Source organism: Mustela putorius, unplaced genomic scaffold (assembly GCF_011764305.1).
Source record: "Mustela putorius furo isolate JIRA1106 unplaced genomic scaffold, ASM1176430v1.1 tig00001215_pilon_pilon_pilon, whole genome shotgun sequence".
In the NCBI taxonomy this organism is placed as follows: domain Eukaryota; kingdom Metazoa; phylum Chordata; class Mammalia; order Carnivora; family Mustelidae; genus Mustela; species Mustela putorius.
The window spans coordinates 1,305,874-1,322,022 of NW_025421638.1; positions in this window are offsets into that span (position 1 = coordinate 1,305,874).

The following is a 16,149-nucleotide window of genomic DNA, read 5'->3' on the forward strand; positions in this document are numbered from 1 at the left end:
CCCCCCACTGAAAGGTGGATCCATTGAATGGGTTCTCCTTGTTGGGCTAATAGCGCTGTCATTAGGGATTCCCCAGGGAAAACATATAGAATTAAGGGCACGGAGGGAGTGAATCGCTTTAAGGTAGATTTATCAATGGCCCGTTGGACCTCATTGAGTGTTTGGATATGTTCTGTGTTTAGAATGATATCAGATGAAAGATTTGAGCCCTTGAGTAGGTCAAATAGAGGGGTGAGTTTCTCAGTAGAAATAGAGATCCATGGCCTCATCCAATTTATTTCACCAAGTAGTTTTTGTAAATGAGGTAGGGTGTACGAGGGTTGAATCTTTAATTGGGGTCTGATCGGGGACACTGTATCCAAGGAGAGTAAGGATCCAAGGATTTTAAAAGGGGGGATCCTTTGGACTTTTTCAGGAGCCACCTTGAAATTGTGGTGGGTTAAAATAGAGAGGCACTCGGTAGTGAGGAGGTCAAGCTGAGAGCGGTCAGGCGCTCCTAGGATAATATCATCCATATAGATGTAAAATAGAATGTCTGGGTTTCTGAAAAAATGATGTAAAAAATCTGGGCTAATATGTTCTGGCAGATTGATGGGCTATTAGCCATCCCCTGGGGGAGGACCGTCCATTCAAACCTCTGATCTGGCCCGGAGAAATTAAGAGCGGGCAGGGAAAAGGCGAACTTTTCCATATCATCAGGGTGGAGGGGAATGGAGAAGAAACAATCCTTTATATCAATGGTGGTAATAAAATGGTTGGATGGAATGGCTGGAATCCATGGAAGTCCCCTTTGGGGGGTTCCAAAGGGGACCATTTTATTGTTGACCTGTCGCAGGTCCTGTAGTAATCTCCATGTACCATTGGGTTTTTTGATAACAAAAATGGGTGAGTTCCAAGGGCTAAGGGACTGGCGTATATGTCCTAGGTCGAGCTGTTGCTGCACTAAGATATGGAGCTGTTGTAGTTTGTGGGAAGGGAGAGGCCACTGCTCCACCCAAATGGGAGGTCCCTCTTTCCAGGTAATCTTAGGGACCTGGGGCAGGGCAGTGGCCTTTAGGATTGGGGGGACTGATACCTTTGCCTAATGCTCTCAAGATAGGGGTCCTCTCGGTAATTAGGATGGGAGTCCCTTCCTTCCTGGAACTGTTGTTGGTATTCTTCCTCATCTAGTACATCATCAAAGAAGGCCTTATGGTCAGTAGTAATGAAGGCCTCCGTTGCCCCTAGAATATCTTGACCAAGTAGGTTAGCGGTGAGGCCAGGGGCCACTAGGGGGCGAATCTGTCCTCTGTTGCCATCTGGATCTACCCAACATAACGGGTTAGCAGTCTCATAAGAGCTGGACTGGCCTCCTACCCCCAGTAGGGGAGGGCCGGGGACAAGTTTCCAAGAAGGGGGGACTTCCTCTTGCCTGAGAACAGTGAGTTCAGCACCTGTATCAATGAGGCATTTAAAGGACTTGTCTCCGATGGTAAGACGCATTTTGGGGCGGAGGCCTGGGACCAAAGGAACTGTCCAATGAGCCTTGACAGGTGTTTTCCCCTTGTTTAACAGGGCTGGGGATTGCCCCGATTGGAGTTTAAAGGTTTGCCTTGGATATCAAACTTAGATCTACAATCCTTGGCCCAATGGAACCCCTTCCTACATTTAGGACATGGTGTTCGGGGTGTATTAACAGGTTGTGGGGAGCTTGGTTTGCGCCCTAGGGGGCAGTTTCTCTTAAAATGCCCCTCTTGCCCACAGCCAAAGCACAGGCGGGGCTGCAATGATGCCTGCTGCATTACACACACTAGGGTCTCAAGGCTATCCTGTTGATGCTCTCTTAAGGCTGCCGCCATAGCTCGCGCCTGATGCGATGTGGACCCAATGTCTTTTGTAGCAATAACCCAGCGGTCCATAGATCTTTCTTTTAGGCCAGCACAGGCCATCTTATAATCTCGGGTCATTCCTTCCCATACTGCCATTCTGACGAAATGGTCTCTGAGATCCCCAGGGGGCATCTTTTTCTTAACGGATTTCTCCACCCGATCAATGAAAGAGGGCAAATCTTCGTTAGTTTTTTGGTGTAACCCTGCTATTGGTGACTCAGAAGGCCCCTCCTCAAGTTTGCTCCAAGCCGCGAGCCCAGCAGCTCAGATCTGGTCCTGGTAAGGGGGGGGGGGATGGCTGCCTGTTGGGTTCCGGAGGCATACTGGCCATCAGTCCCAGCAAGCATTCCCATAGTTATAGGATGGCTGGATTGGCTCAGGCATTTCTTTCTGCAATCTGCTGACATTCCTCTTTATATAAGGCTGTCCACTTTATATATAGGGCCCCCGGAAGAACGGCCCTAGCTAGTGACCGCCAGTCAGCCGCCGTACATGGGGAATGGGCCAGACCTCAGAGGATGGTTTCTGTCCAGGGGGCGTTGGACCCATCCTCCAACACTGCCTTTTTGAGCTCCTTAAGGTCCCCAGGCTCCCATGGGTACCATGGAGCTGGACGGTTGCCTCCTGGGTCAACATTAACAGGGAAGAACGAACAACTGGAGGACTCAGGGGAGGTATGCTCTGGAGGGGGGGGCAATAAGGAGGTGGAGGAGTGGGCGCTGACAGTTGAATAAAGGGGTTAGTAGAAGGGGGGCGCGCAGGGGGGCCCTCAGCCAGAGATCTGGGTTGGAGGTCCGGGGGCCAAGGAGCCGCGTCAAAGGGGTCTAGCGAGGGGTAGAACCTCTTTGGTTTAACAGGGGGGGCGTTTTTAGAAGAGGACTGCCCCATAACTTAACTTATGGGGGTACACTCACCCGTTGACCGATTGGCCCGTCAGCGAGAAGAGCGAGGTTCCTCACACGGGGCACCAGTTGTTGGGGTTCCCTCGGAGGGGTGGAGGCGACTGGACCAGCCGGAGGCCCCTTCCCGGGGCTGAGCGGGATGGCGAGTGTCGCGAACCCGGATGCACCAACGGACGACACCAGGCTCGGGGGATCTGTCGAAGCAGGATCTCACTTTATTGTGCGGGGGCACACCTTATATAGAGCAGCAGAAGGGAAGTGAGGACAGAGGGGGAAGAGCCAATAAGATCGGGCGAGAGGAGGAAGTGCCATAGGTTTCAGGAACGGAAACTGTGAAATTGGCGCCTTGTTGGCTGGAAGAGACGGCAAGCCGGTGCCATCTTTATTCTGGGCTGCACCCTGTGGAGGCACCTCTAGTTATGTGCCTTATAGAGATCACAAGTATGCAGAAAGGCAGGGAGAGAGAATGAGGAAGGGAAGCAGGCTCCCTGCTGAGCAGAGAGCCCAATGCAGGGCTGGATCCCAGGACCCTGAGACAATGACCTGACCCAAAGACAGAGGCTTAACCCACTGAGCCACAGGCACCCCTCTATTGATATGCCTTTTATTTCTAATTGCCTAATTTCTCTGCCTAGAACTTCTAATATTACATGAATAAAAGTAGCAAGAATGTGTATGTTTGTTTTGATTTTAGAAGAAAGTTTTAAGCTTTTCATGATTGATTATGATGTCACCTGTGGGCTTTTCATTTATAGTATTTACTCTGTTGATATAGGTTCCTCATAAACACTTCACTCAGAGTTTTTACCAGGAAAGGTAATTGAATTTTCTCAATTTTTTTTCTTGCACCTGCTGAGGTGACTACCTGATTTTTTTTAAGCCTCTATTTTGTTTTTGTTTAATTAATCTGTAGATTTTTTAACCATTCTTACATTCCTGTAATAAATCCTACTTGATTTGTATACACTTTGGGTATAATTTTTAATGTATTGTTAAATTCAGTTTGTTATGTCTTGTTGAGAATTTTTGCATGTATGTTCATCAATAATTGTGGCCTCCAAGTTTATTTTCTTGTAGTGTCCTTATCTGGTTTTGATATCAGAGTAATTCTTGCCTCATATAGTGAGTTTGTAAGTGTTCTCTTTAATGTTTTGGAGGAGTTTAAGAATTGCTGTTAATTTTTCCTTATATATTTGGTAAAATTTGCCAGTGAAGCTATCTGATTCTGAGCTTTTTTTAATTGGGAGATTTCTGATTACTAATTCAATCTCTTTACTAGTAATTGGTCTATTGAGATTTTTCTATCTCTATGCTATTCTCTATATTGGAAGATTCGTTGTTTCTGGGAATTTATCCAATTCTTTCAGATTGTCTAATTTATTGATGTCTCTTATAATCCTTTGTATTATGGTGGTATCAGTTGTAACATTTCTTCTTCCATGTCTGATTTTATTTGAGACCTCTCTTTTTCTTTGTGGATCTAGATAAATGTCAACTTTATCTTTTAAAAAATAATAGCTGTTCCATTTATTTTTTTTTCTATTTGTTTGTTTGTTTCTATTTCATTTACTTCTGCTCTGATCTGTATTATTTCCTTTGTTCTACTAACTGGGTTTCTTTTGTTCTTTTCCTTGAGTTGTCAAGTTATTTTTTTTAAGTTCTTTTTAACTTATAGATAAAAAATTTATTGCTATGAAGTTCTTTCTTAAAATTCTTTGCTGTATTCATTTTTTTGACATGTTATGTTTGTATTTTCACCATCTCAGGTTAGTTTTTAATTGTCTTTAAATTGTTTCTTTGATCCATTAATTGTTCACTAGCATCTTGTCCACATATATGTGAATTTTCCCATTTTCTTTTTGTAATTCATTTCTGGTTTCATATTTTCTGGGAAATAATGGTTATTATTTGAAACTTTTTAAATTTAGTAAGACTTGTTTTATAGTTGTAACAACATGAATGGGGCTAGTGAGTATAATGCTAAGAGAAATAAGTCAGTTAGAGAAAGACAAATACTGTATGATTTCACTCATATGTGGAATTTAAGAAACAAAACAAATGAACAAAGGGGAAATAGAGAGACATACCAAACAGACTCTTAATTAAAGAGAACAAACTGATAGCTACCAAATGGGAGAGGATAGGGGAATTGGGTTAAATAAATGATGGGGATTAAGGAGTGTACTTGTCATGATGAGCACAGGGTGATGTATGGAATAGTCGAATCACTATGTTATACACCTGAAACTAATATTATACTATATCTTAACTAACTAGAATTAAAATAAAAACTTAAGACTTAAGTCTCACAATATAAACTATAGTGGATGATGTGACATGTGCACATGAGAAAAATGTATTTTCTGTTGCTTTTGGATGGGCCCTTATATGTAAACTCTATCTAGTCTAATGTGTTGTTTCTGTCTAATGTTTTCCTATTGATTTTCTGACTGGATAATCTTTCCATTGACAGAAAGTGGAGTAGAAAAATCTATTATTGTATTACTGTATTCTATTACTATTTCTCCATTTAAATGTGTTATTATTCACTTTATATATTTAAATACTTCTATGTTAGATGCACAAATATCTACAAATGTTCTATCCTTTGTTGGATACATCCATTATCATTATGTAATGACCTTCGTTGTCTACTATAATTTTTGTCTTAAAGTATAATTTGTCTGCATTAAATACAACTACCCCTCACTTTCTTTGCTTTCCATTTGCATGGAATATCTGTTCTTTACATTCAGTTTCACTCTGTATGTACTTATATCTGAAGTGATTCTAGTGCTCGCTTCGGCAGCACATATACTGAAGCGATTCTTTGTGGGTAGCTTTTCTTTTTTTTTTTTTAATTTTAAAAAGATTTTATTTATTTATTTATTTATTTTTCCCTTTAAAAAAAATTATTTATTTTTTTCAGCGTAACAGTATTCACTGTTTTTGCACCACACTCAGTGCTCCATGCAATCTGTGCCCTCTCTAATACCCACCTCCTGGTTCCCCCAACCTCCCACCCGCACCCCTTCAAAACCCTCAGATTTTTTTTCAGAGTCATAGTCTCTCATGTTTCACCTCCCCTTCCAATTTCCCTCAACTCCCTTCTCCTCTCCATCTCCCCTTGTCCTTCATGCTATTTGTTATGCTCCACAAATAAGCGAAATTTTTATGGATTTTTTTTAATACATGCAGGTTTTTTTTAATCTTTTGATTGGCTACTTTTGTTCATTTACATTAATTATTGTTAGATATGTGGTATTTCTGTTATGACTCTTTCATTTCCCTGTTTTCTTCTTGTCCTGTTTCCTCTAATTTGTTTATTTTCTGTAGTGGTATATTTTCTTTTTCCTTATCTTTTGAGTGTCTAATGTATATTTTTGCTCTATGATTACCATAAAGATAACATAAGACAACATGTATTTATGCCAGTTCATTTTTAGGTTGATAACAACTTACAACTGAATACATTCTAAAGTTCTATGTTTTTAGGTCCCCTCAATATATTTTTTTTTTTTTTACTTTTGATGTCACAAGTCCCATCTTTTTATCTTCTGTATACTTTAACAAATTATTGTATTTGTAGGTATACTTACTACTTTTGTGTTTTAACCTCCAACTAACCTTATAAGTGATTACTACCTAAACATTTGATAATCCTGATTTTTACTATTTTTTTTTAAAGATTTTATTTATTTATTTGACTGACAGAGATCACAAGTAGGCAGAGAGACAGGCAGAGAGAGAGGAGGAAGCACCACTGCCGAGCAGAGAGCCTGATGTGGGGCTCAATCCCTGGATCCCAGGATCATGACCTGAGCCAAAGGCAGAGGCTTTAACGCACTGAGCCTCCCAGGTGCCCCGATTTTTACTACTTTTTCTATGTATTTACTATATATTATATATGTACTACATATACACACATATACTATATATTTACCTCTCCAGTGATATTAATACTTTCCTCTTTCCTGGCTACATATTAGCATTCTATCAATTCAGCTTAAGAAAATACCTTTAACATTTCTTGTAAGATGAGAGTACTGGTTATGAAGGTCTTTTTAAAGTTTCTATTTTAATTTCAGTTAGTTAACATACAGTGTTATATTAGTTTCATATTTATGATATTGTGATTCAATAATTCCATACATCATTCAGTGCCAGTCATGAAAAATACACTCTTGAATCCCCATTACCTATTTAACCTACCTTCCAAAAAAATATGATATTCTGATTCAAGAATTCCGTACATCATCTAGTGCCAGTCATGAGAAATATACTTTTGAATCCCCATTACCTATTTAACCTACCTTCCAACAACACCTCTTCTCTGGTAACCATCATTTGTTCTCTATAGTTAAGAGTCTGTTTCTTTGTTTGTCTCTCTCTTTTTTCTCCCTTTGCTCATTTGTTTTGTTTCTTAAATTTCACAGGAGTGAAATCATATGGTATTTGTCTTTCTCTGACTGATTTCATTTGCATTATAATTTCTAGTTCCATCCATGTCATTGCAAATGTCAGCACTGTATTCTTTTTAATAGATGAATAATATTCCATTGTATGTATGTATATATGAATAACAGTCCACCATATTATATATATATAATATTATATATTTATAACTTATACATTAATAATTATACAATTATAATTTATATATAATTATATATATAATTTATATATATAAATTCCATTATATATCTATATATAATCAATCTCCTTTACCCATTTATTAGCCAAAGCATACTTGGGCTGCTTCCATATCTTAGCTATTGTAAATAGCGCTGCTGTAAACATGGGTGTGCATATATCCCTTTAAATAGGTGTTTGTTTGTTCTTTTTACAAAATATACTAGTGTGATTTCTATAGAGTAATTCCATTTTTAACTTTTTTGAGGATGCACATACTCTTCTCCACAGTGGCTGCTCCAGTTTGCATTCCCACTCAACAGAACAGGAGGGTCCCCTTTTTTCTACATTCCGCCTAGCACATAATGTTTCTTCTGTTATTGATTTTAGCCATTCTGAGAGGTGTGAGGTGATATCTTATTATAGTTTTTATTTGCATCTCTCTGATAATAAGTAATGTTGAGCATCTTTCCATGTGTTGGTTGGCCATCTGGATGTCTTTGGAGAAATGTCTTCCACACCATTTTTATTTGATTTGTCCTTTGGGTTTGAGTTGTATCAGTTCTTTATATATACTGGATACTAGCCCTTTATTAAATACATCATTTACAAATATCTTCTCCCATTCTGTAGATTGCTTTTTAATTTTATTGATTGATTCCTTTGCTGTGCAGAAGTAGTTTTTTGTTTTTGTTTTTGTTTTGTTTTGTTTCTATAGCCCCATAGTTTATTTTTGCTTTTGTTTTCTTTGCCTTAGGGACATATCTAGAAAAGTAATGGTATAGCCAATGTCAGGGAAGTTACTGCTTCTGCTCTGCTCTAAAATTTTTGTGGCTTCAGAACTCATATTAGGTCTTTAGTCCACTTTGAATTTATTTCTGTGTATAATGTAAGAAAGTGGTCCAGTTCTCCAATACCATTTGTTGAAGAGACCATTGTTTTCCTATTGCATATTCCATCCTGCATTGTTGAAGACTGACTTATAATTGTGAGTTTATTTCGGGGCTCTCAGTTCTGTCCCATTGGTCTTTTGTGGTTCCATACAAATTTTAGAATTGTTTGTTCCAGCTCCATGAAAAATGCTGCTGGTGTTTTGATAGGGATTGCATTAAATGTGTAGATTGGTTTGAGCAGTATATTCATTTTAATAATATTTGTTTTTCCAATTCAGGAGCAAATAAAATTTGTTTTTCCAATTCCAGTTCTCTGTGTCATCTTCAATTTCTTTCATCAATGTTTTATAGTTTTCAGAGTACTGGTCTTTCACCTCCTTAGTTAGTTTTATTCCTAGATATCTTATTTTGGGTGTGATTGTAAATGGGATTGTTTTCTTAACTTCTTATTCTGCTGCTTCATTATTGGTGTATAGAAATGCAACAGATTTCTGTACATGAAATTTGTGTATTGCCACTTCCCTGAATTCACTTATCCATTCTAGCAGTTTTTTGGTGGAATCTTTAGGGTTTCTATATATAATATGTCATCTTCAAATAGTGAAAGTTTTATTTTTTCCTTAATGATTGTGATGTCTTTTATTTCTTTTTGCTGTCTGATTGCTGTGGACTTCTAGTACTATGCTGAAAAAAAGGTGGTGACAATGAACATTTTTGTCTTGTTCCTGACTTGATCGTGATGAATGTTTTGTTTTGTTTTGTTTTGTTTTGCTTTGCTTTGCTTTTGTTTTTGTTTTTAGTGTATTGCCAGATTTGGTTTACTAGTATTTGTTGAGAATTTTTGCACCTCTGTTCATTAGAGATATTAGCCTATAGTTCTCTTTTTTATCTGGTTTTGGTATCAGGGTAATGCTGTCCTCATAAAACAAATTTGGAAGTTTTTCTTTTTCTTCTATTTCTTGGAAAAGTTTGAAAAGAATAAGTACTAACTCTTCTTCAAATGTTTGGTAGAATTTATGTGTGATGCCATCTGGTCCTCAGCTTTTGTTAACAGATTTTGGATTAATGATTCAATTTCATTGATGGTAATAGGTCTCTTTAATATTTTCTATTTCTGCTTCAGTTTTGATAGACTGTATGTTTCTAGGAACTTATCCATTTTTTTTTTAGTTTCTCCCATTTGTTTGCATATAATTTTTTATAATATTATCTTACAATTTTTTATATGTCTCCAGTGTTGGTAGTTAGTTTTCATCTCTAATTTGTGATTTTGTTTATTTACACCTTTTTTCTTTCTTTCTTTTTTTTTTTTTCTTTAATAAGTCTGGTTAGATGTTTGTTAATTTTATTGATTTTTTTTTTCAAAAAACCTATTCCGGTTTTATTGGTCTGTTCTACTGTTTCTCTATTCCTATATCATTTATTTTTGCTTTAATCTTTATTATTTCCTTCCTTCTACTGGTTTTAACTTTTGTTTATTGTTCTTTTTCTAGGTGCTTTAAGGATAAGATTAGGTTTTTTGAGATCTTCTTGAGGTAGGCCTATATTGCTATAAATTTCACTCTTAGAACCACTTTTGCTGCATCACAAAGGTTTTGGACTATTGTATTTTCATTTTCATATGTTTCCATGTACTTTTTATTTCTTCTTTACTTCCTGATTGATCCATTTATTATTTGGCATGTTATTTAGCCTCCATGTATTTGTGATCTTATTAGATTTTTTACCGTGGTTGATTTCTAATTTCAGGGTGTTGTGATCAGAAAAAATTCATGGCACAACTTTCATCTTTTATAATTTGTTGAGGTTTTATTTGTGGCCTAATTTGTGATCTATGAAGAATATTCTATGTGTAATTCAAAGAATATATATTCTGCAATCTGGACAGAATGTTCTGAATATATCTACTAAACTCATCTGGTCCAGTTTATCATTCAAATCCATTATTTCCTTGTTGATTTTCTCTTCCATTCATCTACTGATAGAAGTGGGCATTAAATTCCCCTGCTATTATTATACTATTATCAATTAGTTCCTTTATGTTTGTTACTGTTTTATCTATTGGGTGCTGGCATTTTTGGTGCATATGTGTATACAATTGTTATATATTTTTTTGTTGGCTTGTCCCCTTTATTATTCTACAGTGTCCTTTCTTAGTCTCTTGTGACAACAGAAGTTACAAACATTTTAACAGTCTTTGTTTTAAAGTCTCTTTTGTCTGATATATGTATTGCTGCCCCAGCTTACTTTTGACAGCCATTCACATGATAAATATTTCTTCATCCTGTTGCTTTCAATCTACAGGTGTCTTCAGGTCTCAAATGAGTCTGATGTAGGCAACATATACATGGGTCTTGATTTTTTTTATCCAGTCTGTTACCCTATGTCATTTGTTTGAATCACTTATGCAATTTACATCCAAAGTAATTATTGATAGGTATGTATTTATTTCCATTTCATTCCTTGTTTTGTGGCTGTTCTTATAGTGTTTCTCTGATCCCTTCTTTTTCTCTTTCATGGTTAATTGTTTTTTTTTTTACTAATATGTTTGAATTCTTTTTCTCTATCTTACTGGTTTTTCTTATTTGTGGTTACCATTAAGTTTGTATATAATATCTTTTGCATAGAGCAGCCTATACTAAGTTAATGGTCACTTAATTATGAGCCCATTCTTACTCCTCTCTCCTGACCCATGTTTTAGGTATATGGTATCATATTTTACATCCTTTTATTCTGTGAATATTTTGACTGTGTTATATACACAAATTTCTTTTTTTATATTCTCATTTATGGTTCTCCTTCCTATTCAAATACCATCTCTAATATTTCTTATAGGGCTGGTTTAGTGGTCATAAACTTTAAAATCTTTGTTTGCCTGAGAAACTATCATCCTCTTCTGAATGACAGCTTTGCTGGATGGAGTATTCTTGGTGGTTGATTTTTCCCTTTCAGTATTTTGAATATATCATGATAGTCTCTTCTGGCTTGAAAAGTTTCTGCTGAAAAATCTGTTGATTATGTTATAGAGTTACCCTTGTATATAACTTTTCTGTTGCTGCTTTTAGGATTTTTCTCTATCACTATTTTTGCCATTTAAACTATTATGTGTCTTGGTATGGACCTCTTTGGGTTGATTTTTTTTTTTAATTTTTATTTTATTATATTTTTATTTTATTTTATTTTATTTTATTTTCGAGAAGGGATCACTGTGCCTCCAGGATCTGGGTATCTGTTTCCTTCTCTAATTAGGGAAGTTTTCAGCTATTATTTCTTTAAACAAACTTCCTGTCTTCTTTCTTCTTCTTTTGAGACTCCTGTATTGTAAAAGTTATTACATTTGATGGAGTCATTGAGTTCCCTTATTCCATTCTAATTTTGCATTTTTTTTTTACTTTTATTTGTTCAACTAGACTACTTCCCATTACTCTGTCTTCAAAGTCATTGATTCATTCCTGTGCTTCTTCCAGCTTGTTGTTCTTTCCACCAAGCATTGTCTCTTTTTGTTTACTTAGCTCTTTATCTCTGCTATGTTATTCCTTATGTCTGTGTTAAGGGTCTCATTGATGTTCTCCTCTTTCCTCTCTTTTCTCAAGTACAGTGAGTATGTTTATGATCATTACTTTAAATTCTCTGTCAAGCATATTACTTATATTTGTTTCACTTAGATCTTTGGCTATGGCCTTGTTCTATGCTTTTATTTGGAAAAAAATCTTCTGTCTTCTCACTTTATTTAAGCCCCTCTGTTTGCTTCTGTGTGCTAGGAAAATCACTACATCTACTATCCTTAAATGTATTAGCCTTATGAAGAAGAGGTACTATAGTGTCCTGCAGTTTATAGTTTCCTCTGTTCCCCAGGGCCTGGTGCTTCAGAAAGTATTTCCATGTGCTCTGCTGTTGTGTCCTGGTCACTTTATCCTTCAGGCCAGTTATCTGAGAGGCTCTTTTTACCTGTTCTGGTAAGAGTTCAGGACAGGTAATAGGCCTGAATGTTGCACATTTTAACTAGGTGTACTCTGTTCTCCTTGTGAAATGAAACCTGTCACCACTGCCACCAGAAACAAGGTCCTGCAAAACTCCCAGCTCAGGAGTATAGGCAGGGGATTGACCTGGTCTTCTGGATGAAGGGCATGATGTGCTGGGACTGAGACAAGTCTGACCATGAAGGGCAATTTCCCCAGTGTGTGGTGCAGGATAGGCTTGGTGTAAGCATGTTTGGCAAACAGTGTCAGCACTGTACTCATTCTCACAAGTGGCTCTGTGTTTATGCTGGGGGCAGGGAAATGGTACTTGCTAGTTCTCTTATTCCAGGAAGGGTCTTTCTGTGAATAGTGCCTCTCTGGGACATGCTCCAAGATAACAAAATAACCTCCTCATTGTGTGCCCCAGGTACTCTTTAGATGTTTTCATGTAGTATGTCCACAGGCTGCTTGCCCTGTCTTCTTTCCAAGAGTAGTCTTAATGCATCTGGCTTTCTTGAGCCAAGCCTGCTGACCTTTAGAACTCTAGATTTAAACCCTGCAGGTTGTAAAAACTCATGGAATTTGGCTCCTCTTCCTTTCCAAGCCAATTGCTATGGGGGTTCATTTCCTCCATGTACTCCTTTGTGTGTTAGTCTGTCTCTTGCCTTCTCTGTGACTTCCTTCCATTTTAGCTGCCATGATGTTTCTCTACCATACTGCCTTGCCACATCTCCTACTTCTTCAATGTGTTCTGTACCTTTATTTTATTGTTTTAAGGATTTTATTTATTTATTTATTATTTGAGAAAGAGAGAGCATGAGCAGAGTCAGGAAAGAGGGAGAAGCAGGCTCCCCACTAAGCATAGAGCCTGATTCAGAGCTCAATTCCAGGACCTTAAAGATCATCACCTGAGCTGAAGGCAAATACTTAACTGACTGAACCACCCAGGAGCTCCTGTTCTCTACCTTTAGTTGTGAAGTTTGTTCTGCCAGTCTTCAGGTTAATTTCTTAGATAGAATATTTGATAGTTATCTAGTTGTATTTGTGAGACATGGAAAACCTAGGATCCTCCTACTCCACTACCATCTTCCTCTCTTTGTGATAAGGAAATGCTTTAGCTTTCACTTATTCAAAAAACTTTTTAGCTCTTCTTCAATCCTGAGGAAAATCTTTGCCAGTAGAACATTGTTAGTAGCTTTTTCCTTCAGGTATTTTCAGGCTAGAAGTGTGTGGTATAATATATTGAAAGTATCTGCTAAAAAATCTGCTGATGGGGTGGGTGGTTGGCTCAGTCAGCCATTCATCCACCTTTTGTACTCTTGACCTTAGTTCAGGTCTTGATATTGTGGTTGTGAGTTCAAGCCCTATGTTGGGTGCCATGAAAAAAAAAAAATCTACTGATAACATTATGTGAGTTCCTTTGTATGTATCAAGTTGTTTTTTTTCTTGGTACTTTTAAGATTTTCTCCTGCCTTTAAATTTTGACACTTTAAATATAATGTGTCAATTGGGTTAATGTTATTTGAAATTGTCTAGGCTTACTGAGTCTGAATGTTTTTTTCCTTCCCAGCATAGGAAAGTTTTCATCCATTATTTCTTAGAATAAATTTTCTGCCCCATTCTTCCTTCTCCTTCTGGGACCCTTAAAATGTGAGTGTTGGTCTGCTTGATGTTGTTCCATAAGTCCCTTAAGCTATTTTCCCTTCATTTCTTTTTTTCCCTTTGTTCTGATTATATAAGTTCCACTCCCATATCTTCAAATTCACTGATCCTTCTGTTTCATATATACTATTGTTGAGCCCCTCTATTTTTTTTTTGAAAAATTTATTGTAAACTTCAATTCTGTGACATCTATTTGGTGTTTTCTTATGTTTCTTATCTCTTTTTAAATTCTCATTTTGTTCATACATTCTTCTCCTAAGCTCATCTTTATTACTTATTTTTAAAATCTTTATCAAGTAAATTACCAATCTCCATTTCATTAATGTCTTTATCTGATTTTTTAAAAAAATTTACTTTAGTTTAGAACACATTTCTCTATTTATTCATTTTTCCTTGACTCTCTGTGTCTGTTTCTTTTCACTAGTAAAATAGCCCCATATCCCAGTCCTGAAAGAGTGACCTCCTATAGGTAATGAACTTTCTAGTTTAACAATGTTCTATCTCTTTGTTGTCAGAGACAACAAAGACTGTGATTGTCCAAGCCACCTTCTTTATTTTCATTAGTTCCCAGGAGGTGAGGGTATACCAAGACCCATCAGTGTACCTAAGAAAAGGATCTCAGCAACTGGTTTCAGAATGATTGGAAGCCCGACCCTCATGTGGAAGCTCTTAAGGTATGCAGATAGATCTTTTTCAGGTGAAGACTGGGAGATGGACTTTTCTGGCTGCTACCTCTGAGCTGAGCCCTTTGAAGATAGCCTGTTAAGAAGTTATGTTTTATGGAAAGTTTGTGTCTCAGTCTCCCTTACCCTTTTTCGTGTCAGTTTATTTTTTTCCCATTTGTCTAATGTGTAGGAGCCACTTAGTTAGTTCCCCCAGAAGAAACTGTTCCATATGTCTCTAGATTTGTTCTGTCCATGAGAGGAGGTGAGTTTTGTATCCTCTTACATTGCCATCTTTTACCAGAACCTGGGTTACCTTTTAATAGTAAAAATATTCTCAAGTTTATAATTGATTTTTTTCATTATTTACATTACTATATTAATGTAATTGCTTGAAAGTATCTCTGGTTTAGCTGTTCCCAAAAAGTAACATATAAACAGAGAGAGTATGGAATACTCTATTACTCTACCAGTGGGCTATATGTGTCAAGATGCTGTGGGATAGTAATCTGAAGAATTTTAGAATCTCAGTTATTTAGTTGGAGTGTTACAAAGCACACTCTTATTATTATTAGAGGTTTCTGTGTCTAACTGAATCTCTGGGGTATCCTTAAATCTTACTGGACTCTCAGTCAAGAATCTTACTACCATACCCTTATTTGAACTTTACACTAAGGCTGTACTTATGATCAGAACCATGAATTTGATCTTTTCCCAGAAGCTATGTCCTTCATGGATATTGTTTATGATATCTGTTATTCTAGTAGTCTGTTTCTAGATACCAAACACTGCTAATCATCTGTGGCTTATAGATATCATGATTCTATAGTCTAGCTTGGTTTAACCAATAGAATTCTATGATCACATTGGAGCAGTTTCTATACTGGTTGCTCTTGAAGTAACTTATACAGAATAACAAAGCAAATGGATCTGTCGCTGGTGCTTAGTGCCTGGTACCTTTGTGCTTCTTTGGACTCATCTCTATAGTATTTTAGTCTCCAGGGGCTCTCCACATGGTTTCTTCTTTATTTATGGAGAATCCTGAACTTCATTAAAAGTGGCTCAGGAAAAAAAGAAAGAGCATTTCTAAATAAAGTATTATGAAAGGGGAAAAAAAGAAGAAAAAGAAAAGATAGATATTTCTAAGACAAATTACATGCAGGCCACAAAACTGGTCCAGTACAGCTTTTACTATATCCTATTGTTGAAACAGACTAGACCCAACTAGAATCAGAGTGCTGGGGGACTAGATAAAGGAATAAGCACTGGGAAGTTCATTGACCATGACCTAAGTAAGTCGACTATATTTGATTAGTTAATAGTTTTATTAATCTACCTGATTAATGGTTTATTTCTTAGCCTGGAATGTTAGAGTTTGTAGGTAATTTTACAAGTTGAGTATCTGGAGCTGTATTTTTGAAAGCTCTGATATGGGAAAAAGCTGGAAAAGAAAGAAAAAGATGGAAACGGTACAGAAAATGAAAGGTTAAAAGTAGTCCTTTGCCGATGTTACTGCCAGGGATCAGTAAAGGACAATGATAGGAGGCAAAAACTTCCTTAAGAGCTAGAAA